Source organism: Diospyros lotus, chromosome 13, assembly GCF_014633365.1.
Source record: "Diospyros lotus cultivar Yz01 chromosome 13, ASM1463336v1, whole genome shotgun sequence".
NCBI lineage: Eukaryota > Viridiplantae > Streptophyta > Magnoliopsida > Ericales > Ebenaceae > Diospyros > Diospyros lotus.
The window spans coordinates 46,550-61,409 of record NC_068350.1 but is presented as its reverse complement, the minus strand read 5'-3'; the positions used below and the strand labels follow the sequence as shown (position 1 = coordinate 61,409).

Sequence of the window (14,860 nt, the reverse complement as noted above, 5' to 3'; positions counted from 1 at the left end):
CTCTTTAATTAATTTGTCCACTAGCTAGCTATAGCTTATAGTCGGCGATCAAATATGTATATATATATATATATATTCATCAACACGGCAATGCTATGTTGCCCGTCCACTGGCAGGTAACATAGCATTTGTCAATGTGCATGGAGCCCGCCCCACTAGTGGGTTCCACGTGCATGGGGCCCGCACTCCCTCATTTACGGGCAAATGTTGTGTTATTTTTCAGTAGACAACATAACATTGTTGTTCATCAACATCAATATTAAATTGTTGATTTTTCTTATATATTTGATGTGTACACTCCATAAAAAGGCTCTCACCCTCACCCTTCTCTGTTTGAATAATTAATATTGATTAAGGGGAACTATCGGAGACTTGGGCTAGTTGTGTGGTCGGGATTAATTTACAGAGGAAAAGATTTCAAATTCAAAGCATACGTATAGGGCAAGGAGCTTACCCCTTTGATGAATGCCACATAACCCGAAGCAACGGACGTCACAACTTAGCTACTTCATGACTTGGGCTAGTTGTGTGGTCGGGATTAATTTACAGAGGAAAAGATTTCAAATTCAAAGCATACGTATAGGGCAAGGAGCTTACCCCTTTGATGAATGCCACATAACCCGAAGCAACGGACGTCACAACTTAGCTACTTCATCTTCATATATACATAGACTTTTCTTCACTTCTCTTTCTCTCTAGTCTGCTCGTATGATATATATAGAGATGGCAAAATGAGCCCGGCCCGACGGACTGGCCCGTTGGGGCCCAGCCCAGCACCGAGCTAGGGCCAGCATTTTACTGGCCCATTTAAGACCGGGCCAATTTGGCCCGGCCCGCTTGACCCGGCGGGCCAAATGGTGGCGGGCTGGGCTGGCCCGCCAATCGGCCAGCCCCCAACCCCCCCCCCCCAGCCTCACCTCTCGCCATCGCCCTCACCCTCTATCTCGCCCTCGCCCTCTGTCGCCCTCGCCCTCACCCTCGTCTCGCCCTCGCCCTCGCCCTCGCCGTTGCCCGCGCCCCTTGCTCTCGCCCTCTGTCTCGTCGTTGCCCTCACCCTCGCTCACGCCCCTCGTTCTCGCCCTCGCTCGCCGCCCTCGCCCTCACCCTTGCTCGCTCCCTCACCCTCACCCACGCCCCTCGTTCTCGCCCTCACCCTCACCCCTCGCTCTCGCCCTCGCTCGTCCTCTGTCTCGCCATCACCCTCATCCTCGCCCTCTCCCGCGCCTCTCGCTCTCGCCCTCGCCCTCCCACACCCCTCGCTAGCCCTCTGTCTCGCCGTCGCCCTCGCTCGTCGCCCTCGCCTGGGCAAGCCCGTTTGACCCGCTTGGCCCGTGTAGGGCCGGGCTAGGGCCAGCAATTTGCTAGCTCGTTTTTAAGCGGGCCAATTTGGCTTGGCCCGTGGGCCGCTTGGCCCGTGGGCCACTTGGTGGAGGGCCGGGCCGGGCCCGGCCCGGCCCGTTTGCCATCTCTAGATATATATGTACGTGCCTCCGTTATTATTGCACCAAAAAATTAATCTAGGGGTAACTTATATGGAACCCCGCACTTAGTATTATGTGCAATTTATCTCCGTGTTTTTGATTGCATACCCTCTTATACTTTTAAAATATGAATTTTATATAATTTTTTAGTTGACCAATGTGAAATTGTATATTTTTTTGATATATAAATTTTTGTATACAGAATTATGAAATTTTATATTTTGTACGTAGATTATTACATAAAATTTTATATAATAATAATTAATGATGGTTAATTATAATATTTTAAAAATATAAAAAAGTCTTTTAATATAATTAAAAATATAAAAAAATAAATTACACATGACCTGCAAGAGTTTATATAATTTACCCTTAATCTAATAAGCTCTTTGACTAGCTAGGATCCCGCAACGCAAAATGTTCTTTGACTTTTCTTCACTTTTGCCCAGCCCCAGCCCCACCTCGCTGTTTCCTTATTTTCAATTTTTCAGTTACTTTAATTCAAACCAATCTACCATTCTTGTTAATTAATTCATATCACTTTCGGTGATCTTTGTTTTTAATTTGTTGACATTATTTCGTTCTCCCCAAAGGGTACATACATCTTTCAAATGCTCAAACCCCATCATCTTCTGTAACAAATATCGTTTTATAATCAGTCAGAATCTAGTCTTGAAGCAAACCCGTTTTCGTTCTGTTATTGTTTCGTTGATTGTACGGAGCACATGGGAACTCACTGTCAACTTCTGCTGCTTCCTGTTTACCCATTTCATAGGAGAAAATCTTTACAATTTCTTTTTTCTAAGGATTTATTTTTTTTCCAAGGATATATTGGAGGAAGAAGGAGAGCTGGATGTAATTGTAATGAATGTGTAAACAAATCAACGAGGGCAAACGTGACATTTTAACACTATCCTTGATTTTGATACAAAATGATCATTTTCTCTAATTATTATTATTTTTTTATAAAGTTCCATAATGAACGTCTTATTGATCCTAGAATACGGTAAAGGAGTTAAATCAAAGAACTTGGTGGGCTTTGATTTTAATTCTAGAGCAACACTCTAACAATGACAAAATAGACTCTAAACGGGATTGTAAGAACTAGACTATGTCCATGAGAGTCCCAAATTTTCACTTTTGGTTGGCGTTGTGGTTGGACAGGAAACAGATTTTTTTGTGTGTTAAAGATTGTATTCGATAGGCTGAGGAAAGAGATCACTGCATCCATTTTTTCTTCTAAACTATTATGGCCTATCGCAACCTTCGCCACATTTGGAGCCTCTAGCCTGAGGATGGTACCCACACGAAAACTATGAAGGAATTATCTGATTTGATAATACAGTATTTTTAGAAGTTTATGGGTCCTAGGCAATCCCCCAGTCACCCGAGCCCTGTGGAAGTGGCAATGTATGTATAGAGATCTCTCGTATGATCAATGGACATGCCTGATTCATCTTGTTACAGTGGAGGAGATTAAGAGGCTGTTTGGCTTACCCTTTTTAATTGAAGCTTTTAAGTTAATTAGCTATTAGTATAAAAGTTGTGTAGTGTTTAAGTTAATAGTGTGTTTGGATAAATATGCTTTTAAGCTATTAGTTAATAGTTATGTGTTTGGTTTGTAAAATTTGATAAGTTGTCAAAACTTAACAAAAAAACTAAAATAGACATAATGCTAAATAATACAAATAAAAATTACAAAAATATTATTTTTAATAAAAAATAGATAAATTATAATTACTTATTAAAAAATATATCACTATAATATACATACATCCTTTATTTTTTTTCTACCATTAATATATATACACCTGTAAGTGTATATATACTTACAGGTTGGGGACGCCACTGGAGGAGGAGACGATCGAAGCTGAAGGCGGCGCTTGATGAGGCAATGGCTGGAACCAGACGAGGTGATGGCGCGACCTACCAGCTGAGGCGATGGCTCGATCGAGGCTGGAACTAGATGAGGCGATGGCGCGATCGAGGCTGGAACGAGATCAGGTGATGGTGCAACCCACCAACACGAGCTGCTTGCGGCGGCCTAGCTGCACGACGACGATGGCGATGGCGATATGGAGGAGGGGCGATGGCAACAGTGGCGGTAATGGCAAAGCACAGCTTCGGAGAAGAGAGCTTGGTATGTAAGATATTTTGGTATTTTTGTTGGTCAACGATGCAGCGTTTTCTAGCAAAGCTGGGGGGTACCAGCTTTTGCTAAACGCTGCTATAGCAGCGTTTCAGTGAATAGCGTATAAGTTGAAACGTTAAGCCAAACACTTAATCATCAAACGCACCATAACAGATCAGCTGCACAAATGGCTTATACGCGGTCAAACCGCTAAGCTAAACAGCCTCGTAGACCCTCTTCAACATAGGTGAAGACAAAGCCCTAGGTCCACAAGGTTTTACGGTCAAGTTCTTTAGGAAAGCCTGAGATATTGTGGGTGTTGATTTTGTGGATGCTATTCAGAGCTTCTCTTAGTGGGGAAATTTTCAAGGTGGGGTCAATGTTATCATTATTAGTTTCATCCCCAAGGTTGTCCAATCAAGATGGTTAGTCAATGCTGCTTAATATCATGTTGTAACTGTTAGAAAACATTGATCTGATCATACGCAGCGGAAAATAAAATATGATTTTATTGGTATCACGTTTTTCAAATCTTACGGTTAAATCGAAGACATAAAACGAAAAATTACCTCGAAACGAAATCTGATTTCGTTGCCGATAACCCGCTTGATATCTCCCACGTGTGAGATGCTAAGTCGGTCCACCCGAAATCGTCAAGACTTCAATAGACTTGAGAGAAAAAGGGACTCGGAAATTTTCTCTAAAATTTTCGTTTTGATTCAACTAATTGATTGATTGGATTTTGGGTTTAATGTTATATTTATAGATAAGAAACCCTAAAACCCTAAATGCTATTGGGCCGGGCTTTAGGTACTAGCAAAAAGCCCAATCCAAATTAATAATTAAATAAATAATCATATTACTTATTTAATTATTTTTATTTCTTAAATAATTACATTTATAATTTAGTAATTCCATAATTACTAAATTTGCCCATTTTTCTTTTAAAACGACTTCTATTGGGTAGGACTTTCTGGGTTCACAATTAAATTGGCAACGAGAATTAATCAATTATTAATTCTCGTAAAACATGAGTGACATCTAGCAATATGTCATGATTACCCAATTTAATGTGAAGCGGGAATGTGAACCTTACACTATGGTGCCCTGCAATACAGTCCCTCTATCATATTATATCCTGACGAGATATGAGATCATGGTCAGTAAGTCAAATCTCTCGATCTCGTCGTATGACCAAATCCAATAATCACACTTGACTAATATGACACACCCTCTACGGAATCCAAATTCCGTCATCATATTACCTCGGCCAAGGATTTATCGTCAAGTGACTATTGGATCGCATAGGACATCCTCCTCGTATATCTCGAGGTAATAGATTCCATGTCTGACGCACATATACCTCGTGTGTCACTGAACTAGGCACATAGATACGTACGGCTATCCCTGATTAAGACAACCATATAATATCGCTGATATCTTAATCCACTAATACACAGATATCCATGTCATCTCAGGTCTAAGGACTAATGCAAATCCGTAGTTAATATTAAATCATTGACCCGTGAGATAAAACCCATGTGATTCAATATTAATAGTCCCGTTCAGTGAACTCGTTCCTATAACGAGCACCCACTCGTCTTCCTTCTGTATCTTATACAAAGTGGTATGAGACCCACCAATCTTGTCTTTCGGTATCTTATACCTAACAAGGAGGAAGACGATGTGTCAGCCTTTGCGAGTTACTAATTATCCAAGTTAGGAACTTTATGATCAGGAACATATTTATAGTATAACGTATTGTGGATTATCCGTCTCGATTATTCTTAACAATTAAGAATGGTATCCACTCCTTATTATATTAAAGGATATTTGTATGTTCAATTCAAATCATATTGCAATTTCAATTAAACATAAAACTTGCCATTAAATAAGGTTTAAAGAATTACAAGATCAAGCCCTATTGTGTCACTAGAACTGGTCGTAAGGGCTTATATCTAACAGTAACATCATTTATAAATTTATTTCCAAGGTTTTAGCTAATCGGCTTAAGGTAGTCTTTCTTGATTCGGTGGATATCTCTCAAATTGTTGTTGTTATGGGGAGATCTATATTGGAAACTATATTCTTCTAGAGCAAAAGCTCCTCCACCAATATCATCTTAACAAAGGGCCGCTTAGATGTGTGGTGAAGGTTGATTTTGCAAAGGCTTATGATTTTGTGGATTGGGATTTCTTAATGATGGTGCTTTGCGTTGTGAATTTCCCTCTCCGGTTCTGTGCTTAGATTTGAGCTTGTATAACATCAAAGTTTTCAGTAAAAATTAATGGAGATCTTCATGGTTTCTTCTCTAAGGGTAGTGATCTTTGTTAGGAGAGCCATTATCTCCATATCTTTTTGTTTTAGTTATGCAGGTTCTTCACAGGATTGTAAGATGTCACTCCTAGGCAGATGATTTTCAATACCATTGGCATTGTGAGAGGTCCATGATCATCATGTTGATGTTTGCTGATGACCTGCTCTTTTTTTCTCATGGTGAAAAAGCTTATGTGGAAACTCTAAAATCATGTCTGGATATATCTGCGATCCCTTCAAGTCTTGAAGCAAATTTGACAACAAGTGATTATTTTGTATCTTGCTCTGATGAAACCCTAAAAGAAGAGTTGGTTTTGGACTCTGGTTTTCAAAAAGGTACTCTTCCTATTCGTTATCTAGGCATTCCATTGATTACTACTAAGCTTTCTTATGGAGATTGCAAGCCGATTCTGGATAAAGTTCAGAAGTAGGTTAGAGTGTGGATGGGTAGGCTTCTATCATTTTTGGGGGCATCTTCAACTTGTCAGGTTTGTTCTCTCCACTATTCATATTTATTGGGTTTCTCTGTTTATCTTACCTAAGCATGTAATCAAGGAATTTGAGCAAATTGTCCAAGTTTTTCTATGGAGCAGTTTTGACCTGAATGGCCACAAAACTAAGGTGGCTTGGAAGGAGGTATGATGAGCTAAGGAGCAAGAAGGGTTGAGTATAAAACCCCTCTTTGTATGGAATCAAGCTCTTGTTGCAAAGCTCATCTGACGCATGTTACAAAATTCTAAGGAGACTGTGAATTCAATGGGTGCACTCTAAGGGCCGGTACTTCTATATTCTCCATATTCCATATTGGAGAAAGTTTATCTTGCTACAAGATAGGGTCTGTAGGCATTTTCAATGGCACCTTGGAAATGAGCATAATGCCTTCCTATGGTATGATCTATGGCACCTTTTGGCATTTTGATTGAGCAATATTCCTTACAGTTGCTTAGACAAGTGGATCTATCTACAGAGGCTAGAGTCTCAGCAATTTTTGAGGGAAGGGATTGGTGTTGGCCACAGGGGAATCTTATTCTTCCAGTAGAGATTTATGAATCCATGCCCTCTCTTTCGTTGGTGGAGTAATAAGATATTCTTTAATGAACATCGACTAATTAAGGATGGTGTTTTGTTGGTCAAATAAGCCTATTATGCCTTGTCTCACCCTCAAGTGAGAATTTCTTGGCATTTCTTGGTGTGACATATGTTATAATTGTATAGCAATGACACCACAATCCAAGAGGGGTGAATTGGGTTATTTTAAAAATTTAACTGAATTTGAAATCCTCTTTGTTGGAAAATAAAATTTTGATGCAAATAAATGAGATTTTAGAAAAATAAGCAAGTGATAAAAGTTAACAAGATAAATGAAGTAAAAGTAAATGCAAAGAAGTAGAAATAAGGATTTATAGTAATTTGGCTTAACCAACTCTAATCCACTACTTTAGTTCCTCATTAAGGATTTTCAAGCAATCAGTTAAAAATCTCCTATTAAAATCAATAAGCCCTTTAGCATAATCTGCTAGAAATTACAAACCTGCTAATATGATAAGTAGACCCTTTAGCAACAAGGTAGGAAATATAAGAGAATATACAAAAAAATAAATAAAATTCCAAGAGATGAATCTCATAAATACAGAATCTCTCAAAATAATTACAAGTCTTGAAAGCAATTTAATATGCTATGAATGTAAAGATTTTGTGAGAGAAAAATAAATAAAATGATTAAATACAAATATTAAAGACAATGAAAGATAAATTTTTTACCTCAATTAAGAAATTCGAAATAGACTAGAAATGCTTTTGTCCTTTTACCTTGTGACTCTTTGATGAGTGGACGATGAAGTTTTGAAAGGTTTGGAATGCTTGAAAATTCACTTCAGAGTGTTTGGGAACTTGTAGATGCTTTAGATATGTATAATTGACACCTTGCTTCTCTTCCAAATGAATTTGAGGATATTTATAGGCATTTGAAGACACTATTCCAACGATCAAATCTTACAACAGTAAAAAATATTGTTCACAATGGTCAAAACATTATTCACAACGGTCGAGGGTACTGGTCACCATCACTGTTCATCGTTACTGTTTACTATTTGAATTTTTTTTTAAATAAAATTTTTATACATTTTAAAATTACTTGAAAAATATTTTTTGTGAAAATAATATATTTGGAAATTCATACACTATTAAAAAATATTTTATAAATTAATCCAAAATAATTTGATATTTCAATTTGTATATTTATTCAAAATATTATTTTAAAAAATAAATTACTAATTAAATAGAGAAAGTTGGCTCAATATTTTGGCATTAGATTTGCTTAATAAAATTAATTTTCATTTTGGTACTTAATAAAATATATAAAAGTAATTTGGAGCACTAACTATTAATAAAATAATTTCATCATCAAAATACAATTATTTTTCATCAACAAAACTATATCAAAGGCAAAATATCAGCATAGTTCAAGGATTCCAGCACACGCTTTCATCATTTGGTTGATCATCAAGAAAAGATTGTCTACTTTAGATCATATGAACTTACACATTTCTTTTCCATATAGATGTTTTTTGTGCAAAGATGTAGCAAAGAGACACAATCACTTATTTTTTGGATGACTGTACATGAGAAAGATCTTGAATTTCTTTCGAAGGAGAGCCAAATTTACTTGGCCGTGGCAACAATGGAATCAAGGAGTCTTATGGGCTTTTAGCAAATGGAAAGACAAAGGGCCTTGGCAAATACCTCTTCGCTTAGTGCTTTAAAGTTTGAATTATTTCTTATTACGTGAGTACGACAATAGGTGTTTCTATGGTTAGTGTAGGTTTTGAACAACCTGATTCCTCGGCCAAACACAAATCAAGCGCGATAAACAGTAAAACCAAAAAAACTTTAAACCAGAAACCATACATACAAGACACAACAATATACGTGTTCGGATCAATATATCCTACTCACGGCATAGGCTCCGCCTCTAGTCAATCCACTAGATCTCAAGTTTACAAAAGATTACAAGATCATAAACCAGAAAGAAAATACAATATTGCAATACAACTGAAAAACAGAAACAAAACAACAAGATCAAGATAGATCTGTTCTATACCGATCTCACGATCAAGAATATGAATATGTTCTATCAGTCTATCAACCTCTTACGCCTCAGGCGTTTAAAACACATAGAGATTAAGCAATAAACCGTTCTTACCATTAGATCTTACTATGGAAGCAACCAAACAACCGATTGAAATAGAGATCAGAATGAAGGATTCATAAAATGTGTCTCGCTTCAAGAATCGCCAATTTAGGGTTTCAAAGAGAGAGAGCACAAGATAATATTAGAAAGTTCTGGACATTAGGGCATCTGGAAGCCCTTATATATCAGCGCCAAATGGACCAAAAAATGGGCTCAGGCCAGCAATGGACAAACACCGCGAAAAGATATGGGCTCAGCCCATAATAAAACTCAACAGCCCATAACTAATAATAACATGCATTATATTAACAACAATTATAATGAGACATAATCATATTCTAAAAACAAATATAATATGCATCTTAATATCATGTAACAACATGTTATCAATTTGATAAAAAATATTAAACACATTTTGAATCACATAAAATCAACAGTTAGGAACATGCAAAGTTATATAATTTCTCAATTACACAAAAAAAGACATACCAAATGGCAGAATACTCAAAGATAGTGACTATGTTTCCTAGATAATGCATAAAAGAATGAGATACTTCCCAAATTAATAGAATGCCCACAACTTAAAAATTAGAATCATGGTTCCCAACTCAACCACGTGGCAAGTTCTATAATAACTACAATATTATGGAATTTATGTGTCCTCATCTGTAATCGGTTTACATTTGTGTTTTTCCTTAATTCATTTTTGTGCAGTCTATAACTGGGTATGGAGTCGTTAGAGTAATGGATTCTGCACATCCTGATTTCAAGAAGGGTGACTTGGTTTGGGGAATAACTGGTTGGGAAGAGTACAGTCTCATTACAACACCGGAAATTCTGTTTAAAATTCAAAATGCAGATGTGCCTCTTTCTTATTACACAGGAATCCTTGGTATGTTCATTTCATTTGTTTCCCTCAAACTTCTGTTGCATCTATATATAATTACATGGAAAATGTGTTTGTTCTATTCTTTGTACAATATAACTGCATGACAATAATAACAACATATGAAACTAAAAAAAGTTTTCTTTTCTTCCCTTGTTTCTTGGAACTTCAAGATGGTAATACTGATTCCCTTATTATGTTATTTGTACCTAGAAATTTTCATTAATGGATAGACTGAATGCATGAGCCTAATCTATCTTCTTTTTTGCCATTTTCTTAAGTTTTGCACTATAATTGTAACATATGCCCATGAAGAAAATTTTAGCTACATCCATAACAATATGGCCTAGCCCCTCCGAAGGTTACCATTTGCTCCCTTATTTTGAATTCCATTATCTATTAAAACAAACAAAGCTCTTGATTAAAATCTATCAAAGAGGTTCTATCATGAACTTTCTTCAGAATCATAGGATATCTCCCCAACTCTTGATTATAAGCTTGGTATTTGATGGTTGTGGATGTGAACTTGAATGTAAGAGATCTGAATATTTGCATTTTGAGATATAAAAGATTGAAGAAGGCTATTCTACAATGTGATTGTTAAAACACCACTTAAATCCCTATGGTTAAGGTGAATCAATTGTTCTGAAAAGGCTAAGACTGATTTGAAGAAAATTAAAAGTTCAGAAGGTGTCCATGCCAAAGACTCAAAGTTCAAGGGGTATACAGTCAATTTACTTAATATCGTAAGTAACAAATGGGGTGTTTGTGGCTAATTTTTAAAAAGTTTAGGGACTAATCGTGTCAATATTAAGGTTTAGGGGGTGTTTGAGTCAAATAGCCAAAGTTCAAGGGGTGTATTTACCCATTTTTATTGACATGGTGAATTTTATAGGCTACACTTTAATTTCCCTCTCTAGATCCTTGGTATAATTTATCTTTGGATAATTCATGAGTCATTGCCAAAGATCTCGGGAGGCAAAGATTTTTGTTATTCCAATCAATAATTCATCCCATGAGACATTGTATATTAATTTGAAAGTTTCGAACTTTAGTTATAATGCTTGCTTCTACAAAAATGTTATGCAATCGTAGTTTCTACTAACCTTTTTTCATCATCACAAACCTTATTCCTAGTAGATTGGGTTGGCTACATATCTTCTAGGTCTGTAGTCATCTTTGCACATGCCTTATATCTTTTATATGTCATGTTGTGTCTGAGGGTTTTTCGTCCTCTTTTTTGTCTTCGCCTCAATTGCTACAAACTTCTTCCATCATATCAATTCTCCTCACTAGTTCATTTATTTGTCTTCTTATCATATGTTTATGCCATTTTAACTGTATCTTGTGCATTTTATCTTCAATATGCACTATTCTGACTTCATTATAGATAGTCTTGTTTCTAATTTTGTCTTTTTTTATATGATTCCACATTTACCATAACATTTTCATCTTAGTTATGTTCATATCTTACTCATAATTAGCATGTCTACCTAACATTTTGCACCATATAACAAAAATGGACTTATAGTAGCTTAATATAACCTCCCTTTTAGCTTTAAAGGGATTTTATGATCGCATAAAATTTTACCATCCTGTACTATTTTTATAAATAACATCTTCAATAACCTCTTTTTTCTTTTAAAAAAGATAATTGATTCAAGATATCTAAAGTGATATTTTCTAAGAATTACTTTTGTTTTCAAGTCTCACCATCATATTATCAACACTTATATTTTCACTAAAATTACATTTCATATATTCAATTCTTAACTTGTTCAACTTAAAACCTTTGAATTATAAGGTATTCCTATATAATTTGAGTTTAATATTCACCCCCCTTTTTTTGTCTCATCCACTAAGAGAATATCATTTGCAAATAACATATAGTAAGACAACTCATCTTTATGTTTTTTGTGAGTTTGTCTATAAAAAAGTACAGAGTTAAGGGTTCACTATAGATTCTTGATATATAATCTAACTATATGTTTGGAAATGCCTTCGTATTTCCTCTACAAGTCGTAACACATGTTTCTGCATGATGATATTTGTCTTTTATAACCTATTTATAAGTAATTAAGACTCTTTTATTCTCTAAATCTCTTCACAATACTTCTTTGAGATGTTTTAAGCTTTTTTCAAGTCTATGAACATCATCTACAAATCCTCTAAAACCTCTCCACAAACTACCTCAATAAGTAGATAACTTCTATTGCTGATTTAGTAAGCATAATACCAAATTGATTTCCAAAGACCATAGTTTTTCTTCTTTAATCATTGTGCAGTTACCATTTCTTGGAATTTCATAGTATGTCTCTTTCTTAATTCCTCGATAATTTTCACTACTTAGAATGTTTATTTTATTCTTCTAAATAAGCATTAGACTGTTAAGAGTGCGTTTTCTCCACTTGTCTACTATTCTCCTTGATTTAAGGATTGTATTAAACATTTTAGTAGATTTAGGGATGTCCTTGGATCCCCATAAACCCAAGAACTGAACCAAACTAATACCTTTGGTTCTTTTTTTAGTTTAGTTCATTCCTGGGTTTACTGTAATATTTTCATCTTGGTTATGTTCATATTACTTTAACCTTTTTAGTGCTATTTTATTTCAGGGTAATGCTAGGGCACTTCATTAAGATGCGATAAATGCATTTTGTTTCCAACCCCAAACACTTTTATTGGTTGGTAATAAATAAATGTTTTGAAATATTTTACCAACCAGTAAAAGTATATGGGACCTGAAAAGAATCTTGTCTTTATTTTTCTTGTTGCATTTGGTTGGCCCCAATTAATGGAACTATGGCCTAGTGTTAATGTGACTGTTATGCTATGTTGGGAGCTAACCAGTCTGCTTTGCATTTGTATTTTGTAGGTATGCCGGGTATGACAGCTTATGCGGGTTTTTATGAGGTATGCTCTCCAAAAAAAGGAGATAGTGTGTTTGTTTCAGCGGCATCTGGAGCTGTTGGTCAGCTTGTTGGCCAGTTTGCAAAATTATTAGTCTGTTATGTTGTTGGAAGTGCTGGAACCGAAGAAAAGGTATGCCAAATGCTATTTATGGTAAAACCATTGGTTAAAGGATGCTAATAGGTTCACAATTATTTTTTGTTCAATGTAGATTTTTCTTGAGCATATTTTAGAGAGAGATCTCTTGGTGCTTGACTTTCAACTGTGCAGATCAATACTTATGCTGCTTTAAACATGTTCCAACTTAATTGTCTGTTTCAAGAATTAGTTACCCTTTAAATTTTGCCCTCTCTCAAATAGGTAATCAAATGTTAATTGTCATGTTTTGTCTACGGAAAAAAATGTAGAAATTTTACTCAAAGATATTCTAGTATAGTGTCATCTTCATTGATTTGCTTCTCTCTCTTCTGATGGTTGTATTTCTTTCTTTTACTTTCAAATTTAGGTTGATTTGTTGAAAAACAAATTTGGGTTTGATGAAGCTTTTAATTATAAAGAAGAGGAAGACTTAGATGCAGCTCTAAAAAGGTGAGTATTAATCTTTTCTTGAGATATATTTAGTAGCATGCTTTAGGAACTTTGCATATTCCTAGATGGAACGGTTGGTATTATTGGAAATCATTGTTCAATAGTGCCCCTTGATAACTATGGCATGGGGGTGGGCAAGTCATGTTGGGAGTTTGTGACTCCACTTTTAGATCAATTATATGGTGACAAAACTTGATTCATAAGTTCTAGTCAATATAGAAGGGCTTATAACAAAGTGACTTTTGGTAAAGGTGAGCCTTAGTAGCAAGAATGCAGTTTCTCCTTTGTGACTAGAATGCCACTGAGTTATGGAAACAACCTTTTTGCACCTGTGCTAGAGAGAGAGAGAAAGAGAGCTCTTAACCCTCACAAAGCGGGAGCCTGGTGCATAAGAGGTGCCATTCTTTTTTGTTCTTAATTTACCTAAGTTGAATCCCATCATTCTCTACATCCAATAATTTACTTGTCAGGTACTTTCCCAGTGGCATAGATATATACTTGGAGAATGTTGGAGGAAAGATACTTGATGTAGTGCTTGTCAACATGAACCTCCATGGCCGCATTGCTCTGTGGGATGATCTCACAGTACAACCTTGAACAACCTGAAGGTGTACACAACTTGTTCTGACAAAACGGATTCTTATGGAAGGATTCCTAGTTAATGATTACTATCACCAGTATCCAAAGTTTTTGGACATGATTCTGCCCAATATAAAAGAAGGAAAGATAGCATATGTTGAAGATAGAATCGGCCTGGAGGCTGTGCCAGAGGCTCTAATTGGGCCCTTTTTCTGGTCACAATATGGGAAAACAAGTTGTGGTAGTTGTTTGTGAATAATGATGATACGTAATATTAATATAAGGTGATATATTTCGCGAGTGTTTAGCTTAAAATAAATGAATGGGCTTGTGTGTTGATTTGTGAGAGTTTAAAGCTAAAGATTGGCTAGAAAGCCTGGGGTCACATAAGGTTCGAAATAATATAACTTGGAATTGGAATATGGCATGCTCATCATGTATTAAATCGCAGCCAAAGCCACTAGATAGTGAAGTTCATTACTCGATATATATCAATTGTTTTCTGGTATGTATGCATGTCAATTGCTTTCCAAATCGCTTTCCATCAATAGCAGAGCTTTCCCACATGTTTTTCTTTTAACAGTTTTTCAAAGTGATTAATTCAGTATTCTATACTTGTGGCTTTGGTAGGTCGACTAACATTACGTCCACAGTAGAAACAATTTCTAACGTGTCCGCATCCACTCGACGCATCTGATGTACCTTTTAATATTTTATAAATATGCCAGCATTATTCAACAGAATGACACCATGATTACATCAAAATTGTCATTGCAGCT

At 36.0% G+C, this 14,860-nt stretch overlaps 1 pseudogene; it reads left to right on the top strand.

Annotated features, from left to right (window-relative positions):
• The first annotated feature begins 3,455 nt into the window (after positions 1–3,455).
• On the top strand, positions 3,456–14,340 carry LOC127788730 (2-alkenal reductase (NADP(+)-dependent)-like; annotated as a pseudogene).
• The last annotated feature ends 520 nt before the right edge of the window (positions 14,341–14,860 follow it).